We start from the raw sequence: 17,990 nt of genomic DNA, 5'->3' as shown, positions 1-17,990 counted from the left end.
GAGCAATAGAAGTCATGTTTCTTCGCATTATTGTGGTCACAGTGCCTGTTTGTTCTCTTGTGCATTGGTTCATATGTGTCTTTCCAAATTTATGTGAAATCATGTCCATTGTTTCTCATAGTGCAGTAATACTACATTCACACTTCACAATATTTTCAACCCTTTCCCTGTTTATTGACGACAGCATTCTTTCCAGTTCTTTGCTACTATAAATATTTTTGTATATATGAAACTGTCCCCTCCATCTTTGTGACGTCCTTGGAATATGTTAGTCAGTCAGTAAACTTTTATTAAGCGCCTACTAAATGCCAGGCACTGCTCTAAACCCTGCGGATATAAAAGTAAAAGCAAGAAAAAACAATTCCTTCCCCCAAGAAACTCAGGGTAATGATGAGGGAGACAACAAACAAAAAAATATGTATAAACAACTTATATACCACACAAATATGAAATAATTAGTAGACAAGGCACTAGAATTAGGGATTGGGAAAGGTTTCCTGTAGAAGATGGATTTTTAACTTGGACTTAAACAATGCCTAGGAATCCCACAGCTGGAGAGGAAGAGGAAAGAGTATTTCAGTCATGGTAGACAGCCAGATAAAATATTTGGAGATGGAGTGTCTTATTTGTGGAACAGCCAGGAAGCCACTGTCACTGGATCACTGAGTAAATGGGGAACTCTAGAGTTGTTGTTTGTCTTTAGTTCTCTAAGAGGACCATGACATCAGGGAGGTGATATGTGACATGCAAATGAATTGGATTTAAGTGAGGGAGAGCTGTGTAAAATCATCAGCCTCACTTTCTTCTCCTGAGTCATTTGGGTCTAGTGGCAAGGTAGAGATCAGGTCAACTAGAGATGACCCTGGATGTAGTGATAGACGTTGGTGTTTTTAAGCTAACATCTTTAACAGGTCTCAGTTTGACTGAGGCAGTACCTCATTCATTGATTAAGGCAAGGTAAGAAAGAAGGCAGAGTATAGTCTTTTGGGGCTAGTGCTCTTGCTACCCCCTCCAGACAAAAATTAAGTATGGGAAGGGAAGACCCTCAGAGTTTCTGGCCAAATTATTAACAGTTGCTATTTATTTTCACTCTGAGCCAATCAGGCCCCAAACAAAGACCAAGTGGGACTTGTTCTGGGACCTGTTGTCACTCAATGATAGCCAGTGATTTGGATTTAAGGCATGGTCCTTAAGAAAAAAAAATCTAGTAGTTAACCCCAAGATATCTTGCCAGGTTTCAGCGATCAAAATTTGCATCATTCCTTTAGGTTGAACACCACCAGGTAAGGGTATGATACCTACCCCACATGGATGGAGGGAAGGAAGGAAGGAACCATTCCAGTTGGGTCCCCAGTGGGGCTCCTCCTACTACTTCTCACAGAGGTTGTTGTTTGTCCTTCATTCTCAAAAAGAACCATGGCTTCAGGAGGTTGATGCCATGACTATAAATGAATTGGATTTAAGTGAGGGAGGGCTGTGGAATGCCATTGGCCCCACTTTCCAGAACTTTAAATTATAAGAAGCCTGAAAGGATAAGGTCATGGACTAGGTTTTGAAGAGCTTTGAATGCTAAACAGAGTATTTTGTATTTCATCTTGAAAGCTATGAATTTATTGAAAGGTGATGTGATTGTGTCTACACTGTAGAAAAATCACTTTGGTGACAGAATGAAGGATGGATTGGAATGGGGAGAGACTTGAGGCAGGCAGACTCATCAGCATCCTGTTGCAGTAGTTCAGGTATGAGGTAACAAAGGCCTGCACCAGAGAGGTGGCAATGTCAGAGAAGGGAAAGGAGCATATTCCAGAGACGTTGCAAAGATGAAATTGACAGACCTTGGCAGCAGATTGCATATGAAGAGTTAAGAGATGGTAAGGAATCCAAGGGTGCCTCCTAGGTTAAGAGCCTGAGGGAAGATGGCATTGTCCTCTACAGTAATGGGGAGTTTAGGAGTGGACATGTTGAATTTAAGATGTCTACTGGACATCCATTTTGAGATGTCTGAAATGTAGCTGGAGATATGAGATTTAAGGTCAGCAGAGAGATTGGGGCAAGATAGGTAGATTGGAAAGTCATTAGCATAGAGATGGTAGTTAAATACATGGTAGCTGATGAGATCACCAAGTGAAGTAGTAAAGAGTATTTGGAATTCTTGAACATGGCAGTGGTGCGTTTGTGGGTAAAGGCAAGAACAACTATGTGACCATCTTTGTGAGTGGCTCATGTAAAGTGGAAGAGTAGATAATGGGATGTGAGTAGATTGAGGAATTGAGGGGTTAGGGTTTTTAATGTAAAGTCATTCTGTACGTTTGAAGTTCCAGCGTATGAGGTAGGAATTGAAAACCAAAAAAGATTGTGAGCCATTTACCAAATTAATTGAGGGGGGAGGGTAGTATCCTGGAGGTGTATAGATAACAGCTACCAGGATTTTGATTGAGTGGTAGCAATGGATAGCATATACTTTAGAGAAAGAGAGGTTACTGAGGAGTGAAGGTGGTAGGAAGAGAACCTAAATGTGGCAATGAAGACCAAGTATTCCAGCTTCCCTCAATCTGTGAGAGCCAAGGGGAATGGGTGACAATGCAGTTCATTCACCCTGAAATGGATGGCCATGGAGGCTCTGTCATCAGTGTGGAACCAGGTTTCTCTGATAGTTAAAAGATGGAAAGGAGTGGAAGGGGAAGTATTTTAGGGTGAAAGGAAGTTTGTTGCCAATGGAACAGGCATAAGGGTAAGATGGAAGAGGGGAGGATGGGGTTTGGCTGCAACTTAGGGGTTGGAGGGTTGAGGAGGTTGGAAATAACAGTGGGATGGTGGGGGATAGGGAATGGGGTTTGGATGATGATCTACCAGAGTGTACATTCACTCGGATACATAGGGTGGGACCTACCACATATGAAAATGTTCATCTTTGAGTGAAAGATGCCATTCCTCTTTCCAAAGGAGATACAGAGTCAAATGATTAGATGGGAGGCCTTATTGCTCAACTCTTCATTCCTTCCACGGATGGAGATTAGGCAGGAAACTTTGAAGCTGGAGATGGAAACCCCACTCCCCACCTACTTTTCTCTTCTTTCCTCAAGGGAACAGGCACTCCAAGATGTGGCAGGTCTGAGGTCAAAGCTTCAAAGTTTCACCTTGCACCAGAAGTTATTTGCATTTCTCTTATTCAAGATTTGCGACATTCTTTTATGTTGTGGGCTTAGCTTACATTTCTTCTTTTGAAACTTGTTTTCTCCTCCACTTATCTATGGAGAAACTTCTCTTATTTTTATATATTTTTGTCAGTTCTCTAATATATGTTGGACATTAAACTTTTATCGGTGGTATTTACTCAAAAAGATTTTCCCCCAATTGTTTCTTTTATAATTTAGCTTGTATTTGTTCATGTAAGAACTTTTCAATTTTATCTTACTTTTTAAAAAATTTGGTAATGTGGGATATTTATTTGCATTTTTGTTTCTGGTGAAAACTTAACTTGCTTGCATCACTGTTGTTCCAACCTTAATACTGGTAGATATATGAAAATATCAACATTTAAAACCTTGAGTGAACTATCTTAGATGCATGATAAGTCTTTAAGTCATCCATCAGTCATTAACTTACTGTCACTCCCTGTAGGGGTCATTTGAAACTTTCTTGAAGAGAGAAACTTAATGCTCTAACTTGTATACCCAAGCCGCCTCCTCAGGAGACCTTGAATCCAGTGATCTTTGTTTAAGCAGGTACACAGCAAACATATATTAAGTACTTTCTGTGGTGAAACTGGTAAATTCTCAGGATATAAAGAAAGACAAAAAATTAGTCCCTGCTCTCAAGGAGGTCACATTCTAAGGAAGGAGACGTAAATCTCTAGGTATGTACAAGAAATATGCAATAGAAATGAAGGAAGCATTAGCATATGGGGGAACCAGGACAAGCTCAGTTTTCCTGGTGAGATCTCAGAACAATATCAGTCTGAGATCAACATATCAGAAACCTTCAGCCTGACCTATCATTGGTTCTTTACTTCCCAAGCTGCCTTAGTCATCCTCATTGCCAAAACCGAATCCTACACTTCTGACTTAGATCCTTTATCCTGGGAAGCCATGTTACTGATTGATCATCCCTGCTCTTTTATGTCTTAATCTATTGGCCCATTTCTTTCTGCCTACAAACCTGATCGTAACCTCAAATCTTAAAAACACACAGTTCATTCTTTGGCCCTTTGATTCCCTCATTTGATTCAGCAAACGTTAAGTCCTGTCATATGCTCTCTTCCCCTTTAGTGCCAGATTTCTAGAAAGTTCTGTACTCACTGCTTCTACTTCCTGACCACACATTTGTATTTCTCATTGCCCTGTAATCTGATTTCCATCCCTACTATTCTGTTGTAACTTCTCTTTCCAGAGTAACTAGTGAATCTGAATTTTCAAATCCAATGTCCTTTTCTCACTATTCATCCTTTCTTTATGTATTACTTAAATCTTTCCCTTTCTTAATACTTTGTCTTCCTTTGCCTTTTGTGACATCATTCTCTCCTAGATCATCTTTCTCTGATTTCTTTCCTTGTCTTCTTCATAAATTCTTCTTTCTCCTCCCATTCTCAAATTGCATGTGTTTCTTTAAGTTTTCTCCTATAACTTCTTTTTTTTGTGTATTTTCTCCAGCAATCTCAGTATTCTCTTTGTTTCAGTTATGACTTCTCTCCAGATTCATTCATTCTACAAGCATATTTATTAAGCCCAAAGTATGTGTAAGTCACTAAGCTAAACATATATAGACAAAAGATGACGTAATCCTTGACCATAAGGAACTCACGTTCTGCTCAAGAGAAATAGCATGTAAGTCAGTACACAGTGCAGAAAAAGGTCAGTATAAAAAAAAGACAAACCAATTTCTTAAATTAGGAAATTTCTCATAAATGCATAGTGAACTGAATTAAACTCAACTGACTCTTGGAAGGAGTTAGAGATTCCAAAAAGCAGAGAGCACCTCAGCCATAGAAAACAGTAATAGGCCAGTTTTGCTGGAACATAGGTTACAGGAGGATAAAGAATAATGTGTCATCAAGAGATAGATTGGAGGCACTTTGTGAATGGTTTTTAATATCACATAGAGCAGTTTATTTGCTCCTAGAAGCTTTAGAGAGCCATTGAAGCTTCTTTAAAAATAACATGGTAAGACCTTCACTTGAGAAACAGCAGTTTGGTAACTGAGTATATAGAGATGGATTAGAAAAAGGAGATACTAGCGGCAGGAAGACTGTTTCAATATTCAAGAAGTGATAAGGGTGGGAGCTAATAGTGTAAAATGTGACTGTGAAGGCAGAATTGACAATAGTAAGGAATTCTCTGATCTCTTTTGGAGAAATTAGGTATTAGTCTTTCAGATTGACATGTGTGATCAAATCATTCCATTTTCTCCAAAATATTCCCTGGCAACAAGATAAAATATAAACTCCTTATCCTGATATTCAAGGCCTTCTACAATGTCTCCAACCTTGCTTTTTAGCTGTGTTTTTCACACTGATTCCTTTCAGATACTCTGTGTTCCAGCTAAACTAGACTATTATCTTGTCTTTTATTTGTTTGCCTTTCTTGTCTTTTATTTGCTTGCCTTTGTATTTTCACATGATGTCCCTGATAATCTGGAATGAATTTGCTTCACATCTCAGCCTATTGATGTCCTTTTTTTAGGCCCAGCTTAGATGCCATCTCTTCTGTGAGGAATAATCTGAAACCTTCAGCTACATGTGATACTACTCTCCCAGAATCTCTCATCCCTCTCTTTTCAGCATTTCCTATAGATTTAGTGTAATAGAACTTTTGTGTAGTATTTGTCCATGTGATATTCCTTAGTTAGTGGTCAGGAACTTTAAGAATATAAATTTAGAGCTGAGAGAGCCCTTAGAGGCCATCTTGCCCAGCCTCCTCATTTCATAGATGAGGAAACATAGTCACAGAAAGACTAAGTTCAAGGCTACACAGAGGCAGAGGTAGGATTCAAAGCAAGTTCTCTGGTGTCTCATCCAGTGCTGTTGTCTTTGATTAATAATTGTTATTGTTTGATCATATTACCACAATAATTGAACTCAGGCTTGCCCACATTTAAAGATAGAGGGTAGGTACTTAAGAAAATGTTTAAACTGAATTTTAGCCCTTTGAATTGAATTATTTTTTACTTGATTATTCGGTAAAGGCTTTTCTCTGAAAAGCAATGTAAAAACTTCTTGGTACTTTTAAATGTTTCTAAGACTATTACTTTTCCTGGAAAGAACAGCAAAGTTAAAGAAAATTGAAGCTAAAATGTTAGCCACTGCTAATTTAAGATTAATCAATAATAAGGATAAAACTGCTCCAAAATGATAATTGTTAATAGAAAAATGATTCACACAAACTTTTTAGAACACTTTTATTGCAAATGATATTGTATTAATTGCACTGGAACACTGTAATTGTATATAGTTTCCTTAATGAAATCCATGGTAATGGAAAAGAGAATGAACTTGGAATTCACACTTGGAAAACAAAGTAGGTGAAACATTATCTGATTTTGATATACATCTAGATTAGGAAACTGTTCAAATGATTTTTTTTAACATTTTCAAATGAGATTTATCAAAAGATATTCTGTAAATATTTTGTAGAACCAACTGAAACCTCAGGAGGGCTAGAGAGAGAAGGGGGGTGCTACTATCATTTTCCAAATTGGCATCTAGATTGGAGTGGTAATGTGGCAGCTCTTAAGTCAACAAGTCTTGTCAACTTTCCTTTTTTTTTTTATATTAAAAGCCCCTTTTTTTGATGTGTCCTAAGGATCATTCTTCCTTTTCAGAGTTTCCATAGTATTTTAAAGATTCAGTCTGAGTGTTTATGTAACCATCAACTCCTCTACTCAAAATGAGGCAAAGTAGCTTTCTAGTCATTCATTTTTCATTGACCTTTTCTTTCGCTGTTCCTTAGTTAGGAGAATTCTCTTTACTTTAGGTTTTAGGTGATAATCTGCCTTTTAGGTGGTATCAGGATTATTCCTAGATGCATTTTCACATATTGACATTCTTCTTTCAGCTTTACCACATTTTGATGAGAGGGGCAACTAGGTGGTAGAGTGGATAGAGCCACCCTGAGTTCTAATCTCACCTCAGACACTTGACATTCACTAGCTGTATGACATTGGGCAAGTCATTTAACCCCAATTGCCTCATCCTGGGTCATCTCCCGTCATCCTGATGAATATCTGGTCACTGGATTCAGATGGCTCTGGAGGAGAAGTGAGGCTAGAGACCTGCACAGGCCTCCCTCCCTCAAAACAAAGTCAAGTGCAAGTCATGTCATTATTTCTCTGATAGCATGGTCTTCTTCGGCAATGAAGGATGAACATACACGCACACAAATGAATTCCATTTTGGACATGTTGAGTTTAAGATGTCTACTGGATATCCTGTTTGAGATGTCTGAAAGACAGATGTGCAATTGAAGGTCAGCAGAGATATTAGGACAGGAGAGGTGGATATGAGAATCATCAGCATAGAGATGGTAACTAAATCCATGGGTACTGATGAGATCACCAAATGAAGTAGTATAGAAGAAGAAGGCCTAGAACAGAACCCAAAGACCAGTTCTGTTTACATTCAGCTGTGCTAGATAAGTTGGAGATACACAAACTCTTTGTATTCTGCAAAGCTTTATGTGAATTCAACAATTTAGAAGCACTGCTATGTGAGAAACAAGTATAAAGTATTAAATTTATTTTAATAATAATGAATGAATATCTTTCTCTTTCAAGCCTGAAGGCAAAGCCATGAATATTCTGCCTTGAAAGAATCAATTATCTTAGAAGTAGTAGGTATTGGTATATTTTTCTGTATTATTTGGAGGTCATTTGCTGTGGTAAAGGAGGTATGCATGCTTTTTTTACTTTAATTTTCTAAATTTCATAATGGTTATAAGCAAACACTGTATCTGTTGGTATTCAAAGAACTTTCTATCCCTTGGCGTCACTGATCATCACTATCCTGCCCTCTGTTGGCGATTTTCCCTACTGTGCTTTATAGTGCAGCTGTATTATTTTGGAATTGCATGCCCCTTAAATGAGTGATAAAAATCCCAGGACTGTATGTGAAGGAAGAGTTGTTTACTGTTCATCGGAAAAAATGTTCCAGTCCTTCATAAGCTTCAGGAGGCCTACATGCAAGAGGCTAAACAACCTTTTTTTTTTTTTTTAAACGAATGTGCTCAGATACTCAGCCCTATCCAAAACATCTTTTTTAAGGACAAGGACTTTTTCTCCCCTTTAAATTAAATGATTAAGAAAAGTAATCAAAACAGGATTTTTTATGATAAATAATCCTTCCAAATTTGAACAAGAGAAAAATTAATTTTGAAATTACCATGTTCACATACAGGGAATGAGAAAAACCCCTGGCTATTGAATCTTTTGGAAATACAACAGTAATATCATTGAAGTATCTTTGTCAGAATTTGATAATAGTAAAGATTGCATGGAGCCATAAGGCTACATGAAGAAGAGAACACTATATTAGCATCAGGTAAGTCTTCTTCAAAGATAAGTTTCAAATATGTCACTAATGAAATTTTTCTGAGTCTACAAAAATTAACTTGTTCTTTCCTTAATCCATTGAAATTGTCAGTAGTAATGCCTTCAATGTTCATGAAACCAAAATCTTAGAAATATAGTTATGTCAAGTTCATCATCTTATTTCAGTGCCATATTATATAGTATTCATGAGTTTCTACGTTCAAAAAAACATTCATCACTTAGTGGCCAACCTTTCAATGATGAGCCTCTCTATGCTTTTTCTGGGGTGGCATTTACATGGTAGATATATAATATATCAATGGCCACTTCTATTCCAAACCTTTGCACCTTGATAGAAATCAGCCAAGGCATAGTCGCTTCCATGCCAATAGAATATCAGAGGATGATTTTAGTGAAATGACTCATCATCTTTATTTAAAAAAAAAAAATCAAGTTACTGGAAGATAAAATTTTTGCACCCTGTGAGAACATAATTTGTAAAACAAAATAAATTCAGGTTACTATTCTTTAGTAATAATATCCTTACTCAAAAAATATTACCCATTTTTGACAGTATTTTCTTATAATTAAACATCATGGGAACTGGTTTAGGAATTGACAATAAAACAATAGAGAATACTGCCTAAAGAGTTAGAGGTATATTCAGTCTAGTTGGTAAAGTATGATTTAATGGAACTTTTAAAAATGTAATTTTAATGTCTAGTATTTATAATAGCGTAAATAGTAACATGATAAAATGAACTGCTACCAAGTGACTATGTGACTTAACCTCGTCTCTTTGTATATAAACTGATAATGGTGGGTTGGATTACGATGTTCCCTTCAGCTTTAAAATTCTATAACTCTCAAGTGTTTTCAAATGTATGTATTTTTAGTGTGTTTATATCTTACATAGTTACTGAGGTGCCATACACCTCTGAAAATCTGTAATTTTGTGTGATAAACTTTAATGAATGATATACAAAAATTTTATCTAAGGAATACATTAAGTGGCATTATGTAAGTGAATACTGCTTAAAGATTTAGATAAAATAATTTCAATTAGCTTAAAGATGCCTTCTTAAATCTTTTTGATCATATTCATTTGCTTAGCTTGTTCTTTTTTTATAGATGTACTTCCAGCATAACCTTCACCTCACACTTAGTTCAAATTCCAAAATATTGGCATCTGAATCAATGAGATTTTGCCATCCATGGAACATTGTGATGTAGGGAGCACAAGACTTGATGTTCAGAGACCTGGATTCAAGATCCATTTTTACTACTTACTAGCTGTGTGGCTGTAGATAATTCACTTAACCTCTCTGAACCTGTTTTCCCATCTGTAATATGGGGATAATTATGCTTGCGTTACCTACGTCACAGGGTTGTGGGGAAAGCAGTTTGTAAACCTTAAAGCAACGTGTGAATGTGAATTATTATTGTACTTACGATTACCATGTACATATGTTTGTTTGCTAGTTCTTTTGGAGTCAGAGTTGTATGTCCAGACATTGTATGGTGCCAGGTGGTTTTCCACAGAGAAAATATTCTCATTGTTGGCAACAAAGCTAGTCATTTCATAGATGCATGTGTTCAAAAGTCACAAAGGGTAGCATGCATAGTTGAATGCAAAGTTACTGTTAATATTAAAACTGCTTAAAAGCTATGCTCTTTTTGGCTAAGGCCTTAAAAAGTAATTTTCCTAAGGTAAAATATTATTACTATATTAGTCTCTAGCATAAATTGATTTTTAAGTGACATACCCCTATCCATTCTTTTTTGCCAGTGAATTAAAGTTAGTACAGTAAGAAGTTGTGTAAAATCTTCTGGATTCAATAAAGTCAGTAAAATAAGATACATAAAAATTCTTGTGCTTCCAGTGATTATCAATTTGCTTCAGATAAATAAAAGGTCTTTTTAGTATAGCCTTTATGCAAGAGATTATAATTTAATAACTGATCTATCATTTTATTTCTAAAAGGAAAGTCATTTTGACTCAAAGGTAATACTTTCTGATTGTTGAATTTAGCTTTTTTTTTAGCTTTTAGTTTTTACTTTTCTTCTCAGGTTACATAAGGCTAGCTGACTACATTTATTATTTTTATGTCGGTTCTATAGGAGTTACATTATGTTTAGAAGTATAATTTGAAGAAATTATGAAAATTTTGAAAAAAATGACTTTCTTTTAAATTGATTCTAATATAACGTGAAAATTTTATAAGTATAGTTAATTTAGATTGATGTCTGCCCTCAGTGTTTGGAATTGAATCAGTTAGCAAATTCTTTGGTAACATTTTGGAAAGTTTTTCAGAAGAGGGAGAATCACATGCTGTTGCTAGTTAAATAAAGTGTTGAGCTTCATTTGGATAGCTTCCACTAAGTGGACTGGGAAAATTCCTGTGAGCACAGAAAAGTAGGCAGAATATCCAGAATTTCTTGCTATTCTCCCTCAGTTGTCCAGTCAAAAAAAGTAAAAAAAAAAAAAAAAAAATACAAGTTTCCCCATAAGTTAGTGGAAAAATTCATTTGGAATTGTCTGTTCTATAATATAAGTAACAGGAAAAACTTATTTTAGTTACTTTTAACCCACCTTTTAACCCTTACTTATCTTTTAAATTAGGATTTATTTTGTGTTCAGAAAAAGACATTTCAGGTTCAATAACTCGCTGTTTCTACTGCAATGAATCATGGTCTCATGGCCTCTCCATCCTATGCCAGTTCTACCTGTGTCCTATGAATTTGTTATAGCAGGATCCATAAAGTATGCTGGGATCCTTTCTTGTATTCTAGTCACATTAGGTAGATACTAATGGCTCACACAGGTTGACTTTTGGTTGTCGCTCTTTCAAGCTAATTAACTGACCTGTGTGGTTTTTTGTTTTGTTTTTGTTTTAGAATTTTTTTCCCCTCTTTCTTTGATGATATTGTTTATACCATTTCTCCAGCATAATTCCATAATTTTTAATGTCTTACAGGCTGGTCATACCTACCTTGTGCCTTTAAGTGGATCTCAATTTCACTTCTTTTGGGGACTGTAGCTATGCAATATCATGGGGGAAATGTTTATGTTTAAAAAGGGTGAACTTTGTTTCAGGGGATAGCTTGTAGTCATTAAAAGAACTTTGTAGTTTCCGAAAGACATGCTAACTGGTTTTAGTAATAAGTTTCTTTTTTAGTAATAAACTCAAATCAGTAGTCATTTGAAGTATATGTAATAGATATCTGTATTTCTGGACAAGTACTATGGTTTTCTTTATTTCATTGCCGATCATGGAATGGACAGTAGGCTTTCTTTTGGGGGGGTAGGGGGGAAGAAAGATTGTTTTTGTTTTTATTTTTTATGTTCATTTATTTTTAGTTTTTAACATTCATTTCCACAAAATTTTGGGTTCCAAATTTTCTCCCCACCTCTTCCCGCCCCCACCCCAAAACTCCGTGCATTCTGATTACCCCATCCCCCAATCTACCCTCTCTTTTATCACACCCCTCCCTTCCCTTATCCCCATCTTCTTTCTTTTCTTGTAGGGCAAGATAGATTTCTATACCCCTCTGCCTGTATTTCTTATTTCCAGGTTGCGTGCAAAAATGATTCTCAACATTTGTTCCTAAAACTTTGAGTTCCAACTTTTCTCCCTTCCTCCCTCCCCACCCATCCCCACTGAGAAGGCAGGCAATTCAATATAGGCTATATATGTGTAGTTTTGCAAAAGTTTAACTATATTTCCCTCCATCCCATCCTGCCCCCCATTTATTCTATTCTCTCTTTTGACTTTGTCCCTCCCCAAAAGTGTTTCCTTCTAATTACCCCCTTCTCCCACTTGCCCTTCCTTCTACCATTTCCCCTACTCCACTTAGCCCCTTCTCCCCTACTTTCCTGTAGTGTAGGATAGATTTTCATGCCAAATTGAGTGTGCATGTGTATTCCCTATTTAAGCCAAATGTGATGAGTAAGCTTCACTTTTTCCCCTCTCACCTCCCCACTTTTTCCCTCCAATGCAAAAGCTTTTTTTGACCTCTTTCATGAGAGATAACCTGCCCCATTCCATTTCTTCCTTTCTCCTCCCAATATATTCCTCTCTTTCCTTAATTTTATTTTTTTAGATATCATCCCTTCCTATTCAACTCATCCTGTACTCTCTGTCCACATATATATATACATATATATATATATATAGTGTGTGTGTGTGTGTGTGTGTGTGTATCTATCTGTCTGTATATAATCTCTCCAACTACCCAAATACTGAGAAAAGTTTCAAGAGTTACAAATACTATTTTTCCATGTAGGAATATAAAGAGTTCAACTTTAGTAACTCCCTTATAATTTCTCATTCCTGTTTACCTTTTCATGCTTCCCTTGATTCTTGTGTTTGAAAGTCAGATTTTCTATTCAGCTCTGGTCTTTTCATCAAGAATGCTTGAAAGTCCTCTATTTCATTGAATGACTATTTTTTCCACTGAAGTATTATAGTCAGTTTTTCTGGGTAGGTGATTCTTGGTTTTAATACTAGTTCCTTTGACTTCTGGAATATCCTATTCCAAACCCTTTGATCCTTTAATGTAGAAACTGCTAGATCTTGTGTTATCCTGATTGTATTTCCACAATACTCTAATTGTTTCTTTCTAGCTGCTTGCAATATTTTCTCCTTGACCTGGGAACTCTGCAAGTTGGCTACAATATTCCTCGGAGTTTCTCTTTTTAGATCTCTTTCAGGAAGTGACTGGTGGATTCTTTCAGTATTTATTTTACCCTCTAATTCTAGAATATCAGGGCAGTTTTACTTGATAATTTCATGAAAGTTGATAGGTAGGCTCTTTTTTTGATCATGGCTTTCAGGTAGTCCCATAATTTTTAATTTGTCTCTCCGGGATCTATTTTCTAGCTCAGTTGTTTTTCCAGTGAGATACTTCACATTATCTTCTATTTTTTTATTCTTTTGGTTTTGTTTTGTAATTTCTTGGTTTCTCATAAAGTCATTAGCTTCCATCTGCTCCATTCTAATTTTTAAAGAGCTATTTTCTTCAGTGAGCTTTTGAATCTCCTTTTCCATTTGGCTAATTCTGCTTTTTAAAGCATTCTTTTCCTCATTGGCTTTTTGGAGCTTTTTTGCCAATTGAGTTAGCCTATTTTTAAAGATGTTATTTTCTTGAGCATTTTTTGGGGGTCTCCTTTAGCAAGCTATTGACTCGCTTTTCATGATTTTCTTGCATCATTCTCATTTCTCTTCCCAATTATTCCTCCACCTCTCTTACCTGATTTTCAAAATCCTTTTTGAGCTCTTTCATGGCCTGAGACCATTGCATATTGCAGAAGCCTTGACTTTTAGGTCTTCCTCTGATGGTATGCATTGTTTTTTCTCATCTGAAAGGATGGAAGAAAATACCTGTTCACCAAGAAAATAGCCTTCTGTAATCTTATTTTTTTTCCCCTTTTTGGGGCATTTTCCCAGCCAGTTACTTGACTTTTGAGTCCTTTGTCAAGAGGAGGGAATACTCTGGAGACTTGTAAGTTTTCAGTTCCTCCAAGACGGAACAGTCAAGGGAGAGGAGTTTATTTCTCTCCTGGCCTGTGCTCTGGTCTGTGAGCAACTACAAGCACTCTGTTCTGCCCAGGAACTGTGGATAGAATTCCCTCTCCACAACTGCCTCCAGCTCCACCACGCCAGCGCTCCTCCTCATCACCCCATGGCCGCCACTCAGGGCTGAGATCCAGATCAGCAGCTCAATTCTCCCAGGGGCTTTAGGCTGAGGGCTCCAAAAATGGACGCTTCTACTGTACTGGTTGCTTGCTTCTGGCGGGGCCAAACCGCGTTCCCTTCTCACTCAGATGAAAGTGCTTTCTCACTGACCTTTGAAGCTGTCTTTGGCTTTAGTGGGTTGAGCAATCTGGAAACTGTGCTGCTGCCTGGGATTCTACTCTCAAGGTCTACTGTGGTTCTGTTCCTGCTGGTGCCACGTGACTATGGCTGGACTGGGCTCCTTGAGCTGCGCTCGATGTGATAGACCTTTCAGCCTTCCAGGCTGTCTTGGGCTGGAAATCTCTTTCACTTTGTTGTTTTGTGACTTCTGCTTCTCTAGAATTTGTTTAGAGTCATTTTTTTTACAGGTATTTGCCTTTCTACTCCGCCATCTTGACTCTGCCCCAACAGTAGGGTTTCTTCATCTGCTTTCCCATCTATAGAAAATTTTTATGAGAATAATCAGTATATCAAAAGAATCCTCACTGTAGCTACTGGAAACATAACATAGTTTATATCACAAGGAATATTCTGCAATGTTACATTTTTACAGTTACACAATTTACTGATAATATAAAGCATACTAGATCCCACTCTGCTTATTTTTTTGACTAAAAGTATTATTTGATTTGGTACGGCAAAAAGCTGCTTCAAAGGTTCTCCTTTAGAGACATGTCTTTCAGACATTTTAAGATATTGCAGGATACATTGAAAGAAATAATAGAGATAACTTGCTCACTCCTCTGATAGTTAGGTTAAAGCAAGGCATAAAACCAGATATATAATTGCCCCAGGTGTCTCCCTGTCATAGAAGAGTTTCAGAGCATAGTCCAAGTTGAAGAGGGATAAATGGTAATCTGCTCCAGAGTCACTTGTTTGCAGATGACATTTTGCTGTTTGCATCAAGCCAAGCAACATTGCAAAGCACCCTAAATGAGATTTATAGTAACTGAAAAGAACTTGGTCTAAATATCCACCCAGGAAATGTGCTGCTTATTAGTGTAAAAACATAATAACGTGCACTGAATGATAGGTTATAGTGATTCTGAATTGTGTTGTGTAGAACCCTGCTATTTTGTTTAATATGTATGGGGGTTCTGTGAAAATTTTGGTGCCAGTGAATTGTGTAGAAACCCCCAAACCAAGACAGAAAAGCCCACATGCTCATACACACATAGAGATGTGGTCCTCAGGGTGTTGTGCCAGACTTTGGGCTTTCTTCCTAGCTAACAGTCATGCCTGGTGTGCAGATGTAAGCACAGTTTGGGGAAAGATACTATACCCCCCACTTTACTATTATCCACTGTCTTACTAATCTGGAAGTCGTTAATTCCACCTTCCCCCTTTCTGCCTTCTTACCTTCTCTACTCCTCCACATATCCCCCCACCTTAAAAGAAAAACATAAAGGAAATTAAGAGGAAGATTTCTTCCCTAGTTTCTGTTTATCTGGGTTTTCAAATATTTATCCTCTGGCCTTCCATCTGTGCCCTAACTTTCACCCTGGTTCATATAGCCATGCCAGATATGTAATTCCAGAGTTAAGGGTTCTCTCAATTTCTATCAACTCTAGTAGTGCTTTATGGCCAAATTAGTTTGGGAAATGTTGGTCCATAGCAATCAGTTGTCCTGTTAGTATAGTCCACATCCCTCAAATTGAGTCTTTTTTGACAAGGATGATTTTTTAAAGTGATAAAAACTGTATAGGTATAGACTGGAAAAAATATATAAAATTACTACATGTATTTACTGTGAACTTTATTTTTGCTTTATTTTCAATTGAAATAAAAATATTTTATTTATTTTGATCATCACTGTTCTTATCTTTGTTTTTGTTGTTGCATTGTTCCCATTTCCCAGCAATATATCCTCTTTACTCCCATCCATTTCATTTGAAAAGCAGAATTTCACCCAGAAGATAGTCTTTCATACGTAGATACTTAATTTTTTTATCTAGTGTGGGAACATGTATTCCCAAAAGACAATTGCAATACTTTCTCCAGTACTAATAAGATCATCATGAACTTTACTTAGGTTTTTGACATGCCATATTTTGGGAAAAGTACATTCTATATTAATACTAATATAACATGTGTGTAGCATAGTTCTGGATCCTATAGGAATTACAGGGCAGAAAATATAAAATATATGTCTTGTCCACAAGAAGTTTTCATTCTGATTGAAACAAGATATAAACACATCAGATAACTAAATAATACAAAACTGCCAAAATAACCATAAATTGTAAGCTTGAGTGCAGGGACTATTTTTTTGCCTCTCTTTGTATCCCAAGTGCCTAGTCCAGCACCTGGCAAATCATAGATACTTGTAAGTGCTTTCAGAGTATAATTAAAGAGTGGTTATTGTAGACCAGGAAAAATAGAAAACTATAGAGGTTGAGCTAAGTGCTGATACATATATACATATATACACACATATATACTTATATATGTATGTATACATACATATATATGTATATATGTATGTGTGTGTGTGTGTGTGTATATATATATATATACACACACACACACACACATACATATATACATATATATATATATATGTGGAAAGTTGCTTTCAAATCTCTACTTAGTATCTTGCCAAGAATCAGACTGAAATAATTCTGAATATGAAATCAGGTAAATTGAGTTTGAATCCCAGCACTACTATGCTTAAGTCCCTTCCAGCTTTAAAATCTCAGCATTTAGCCTTGAGATCATCTAGTCTGCTTAACTCATTTTATCTAGTGTTCACGTAGCCATTCAGTGAAAATTGCATATGGTCCCCAGAGCTCCTCTTCACTCCCTTTAACCCCCCACTCATCACTCTTACTTTATTGCCCCCATGACTTCAGTTTAGTGCTTGAAATATTAAATGCAGTTATCTTCACAAGGTGGAAGTTAACATGTATCATTGCAGTTCCAGAAATTCAGCTTCATTGTTCTTGTGTTGTGTGCCATTCTTAGCATGAACAACGGAACTGTCCTTGTCTTGGAAGAAACTTGCATCATAAAAACCATGAAAAGTCTAATTGCTGATGTGAAAAGAGAAAAGAGTGTGAGGAAATCTTTCCACTTTTTTTTTTTTTCTGTCCCACACTTCACAGAGATAGGGATGCTAGAACTGAGGGAGAACATAAACTTATTAAAGCTCCTTGATGGGTTCCTAACACAGAACCTACACTGAGGGAAGCAGAAACCAATATGGTGACGGATTAACTCTATTTTTTTCCCCTCTTAGACCTACTAATACCTGGCATCCCTACTATTAGAGTTATTGTTTTTGATTATACCATTACCTCTAGAGAACTGGTTAAAATTCAAATGTGTTAACCTCAAATACATAATACCTTAACGTTTTTGTTGGTGTTCAGTTTGTTCATCGACTGTATAGTATCTAAAATCTTTGCTCCTTAGTACAGTTATTCTACTGCATGTTCATCTTGTTGACAGATGTTGACAAAAATAAAGATTATGTACAATATAAAAAAAGTGATTTGGCAAGTCACTCAAACTGAAGAGAATCAGGAAGGAACTCCTGAAGGGATGGCTCTTGAGCCTTGAAGAGTCCCAGGAGTTCCCAGTACCTGTGCAAATGAGGAAGGGCAGGCCTTCCAGCCATGGGAAAGCTTGGACAGATTGTTTTATACAGGGAAAAGAGAGGAGACCAGTTGGTCTGGAGCATAGAGTGACTGAGAATAGCATCTTACAAGTGTAGGAAGATACAGGTAAGCT

General features: G+C 36.7%; 1 protein-coding gene across 3 annotated transcripts in view; it reads left to right on the top strand.

Annotated features, from left to right (window-relative positions):
• The window catches only part of MBD5 (methyl-CpG binding domain protein 5), a 438,611-nt gene that overhangs the window by 41,395 nt on the left and 379,226 nt on the right, over positions 1-17,990 (top strand). The window lies entirely within an intron of this gene.

This window comes from Notamacropus eugenii, chromosome 5 (assembly GCF_028372415.1).
Source record: "Notamacropus eugenii isolate mMacEug1 chromosome 5, mMacEug1.pri_v2, whole genome shotgun sequence".
Lineage (NCBI taxonomy): Eukaryota > Metazoa > Chordata > Mammalia > Diprotodontia > Macropodidae > Notamacropus > Notamacropus eugenii.
This window is presented reverse-complemented; position numbering and strand designations above follow the sequence as displayed.